At 51.4% G+C, this 1,859-nt stretch overlaps 1 long non-coding RNA gene across 1 annotated transcript in view; it reads right to left on the reverse strand.

The window, feature by feature from the left end:
• Positions 1 to 1,470, reverse strand: part of LOC116071245 — a 6,033-nt gene extending 4,563 nt beyond the window's left edge. The window contains exons 1-2 of the long non-coding RNA XR_004110784.1: positions 1,323 to 1,470; positions 963 to 1,129 (exon numbers count right to left, since the gene is read on the reverse strand). This is a non-coding gene — a long non-coding RNA (uncharacterized LOC116071245). The remainder of the gene's footprint in view (positions 1 to 962; positions 1,130 to 1,322) is intronic.
• Between the last annotated feature and the right edge of the window lie 389 nt (positions 1,471 to 1,859).

Consider the following 1,859-nt stretch of genomic DNA (forward strand, 5'->3'; position numbering starts at 1 on the left):
CCCCCCCCCCTCTCTCTCTCTCTCTCTCTCTCTCTTGCTGCCTCTACTACTCCCTCAACTCCCCTCCCCATGCCCTAAATAAACTCTATTCTTCTTCTTCATTTTTTTTTTTCAAGACAAGGTTTCTCTGTGTAGCCCTGGCTGTCCTGGAACTCACTCTGTAGACCAGGCTGGCCTCGAACTCAGAAATCTGCCTGCCTCTGCCCCCCAAGTGCTGGGATTAAAGGCATGCGCCACCACCGCCTGGCAATAAACTCTATTCTATACTACAAGGTCCTGTGGCGGGTACCTCAAGGGGAAGGGACGCCTCAGCACGGGCTCACAGAGGCACCCCCTTCCTCCATACCATACCTCACCTCCACCAAACATATTCCTTCCTTATCATTTTATAAAACAAAACGGAACCCAGGTTCAAACCCCAGGCTTCCTAGTTTCTGAACTCAACAGTACGGACACGAGACCCATCCAAGTTGTTCCCACTCATCCTCTACCATCTACTGTGCTGCCAGCCTGATCGGTCACCTGTAAACCAGAAATGATGCTGATGGTGTCAGCCACCTTTAGGCTATCTCCTGGCATATGGCAAATGGCCAACGGGAGTCCTTCAGTACTTGCTGATAACCAGTTGGTAGGTTCCTACTGGGTCCCCTTCCTCATTTAGTTTGCCTGTCAGAGAACATGGCAAGGCGATGTGTGGCTAAGTGGCAAAATGTGATAAAGAGCAGGGAGCTGCAGGAATCCAGAGAACGGAATCTGAAAGACTCCTGACATTTGCTTCCTACCCCCTCAGCTGTGGGGGAAGGCACCCTGAGTTCGGTGGGCCAGTTCAGACTAGGTGTATAGCCACAGCCTGCCGAATGAATGTCATTAATAAGGCAAGGCTCACGTAGGCAAATGGTTGAACCACAGACGCTCCAGACAGTGCCGCTCCATGAACACAGCCCATGTTCTACATCCCGTACCTGGAGAACCACGGATGGGAGGGAGAGGATCACCCTCCGGCCAGAAACACACAAGGCAGGGGGCGACCAGCCAGGCTCTGGTTTCTCAGGGCTCTTTCTAGCCAGTCACTTCTCCGAATCTGCTCACAGCTGACAGTATTTAGGGATGCTTTTTGCCAAGTCAGACACTAGGGGGAAGCAGGGATCAGAAGAGACAGCTTTAGTTCACACAACTCATTTCCTAGAGTTTGGCCAGTAACGCTTGCTACTCAAATGGCGTTTTGAAAACGCTGTCACCTTTCCCGAGGTTGCCTTCCAGCCACCCACGCCAGTGGGAAGCTGCAGAACGCAACGAAACACCCCGTTGCACGAGGCTCCTACCTGTCCCTCCGCAGCGGCTCGCTTCGCCCCACCTGCGGCGGGGACTGGCTGGCAGGCTCTCCCTCCTCCCACCAGCGCTTGGGCACAGAGAAAAGGATGTTTTGTAACTTTTGGCTAGAACTTCCAGAGGCCGAACAGGAAATGTCCTCTGGGACATGGAACTCAAGGAGTAATCTCGGGTCTTCCTGGAAGCCGCTTGCAACAACTGTCTGGCATTTAAATCGCTTTCCCTCTCCCTCCCCTTTTCCCTCTAACCCACCCCCCAACCCCTTTTCCCCTCTGACCCTCTCTGTCATTCTGTCATGTACTGAACACACTTTCCTCTGGGTAAACTTGGCTTCAGAACGCTCTCCTTGTGAGAGACTTTCTCATGTTACAAAATTTAGTTTTAGAAATAAATATGAATCCAGAGCTTCCTCCCTGACCCTGTTACTGGGAACATTTTTTTTTTTTTTTTGATAGATTTTTTTTTCCCCTGACCCTTTGGATTCCAAGAAAATACACGCCCACGTCTCTCTTATTGGTCCCAGACTTCCT

Source organism: Mastomys coucha, unplaced genomic scaffold (assembly GCF_008632895.1).
Source record: "Mastomys coucha isolate ucsf_1 unplaced genomic scaffold, UCSF_Mcou_1 pScaffold22, whole genome shotgun sequence".
Lineage (NCBI taxonomy): Eukaryota > Metazoa > Chordata > Mammalia > Rodentia > Muridae > Mastomys > Mastomys coucha.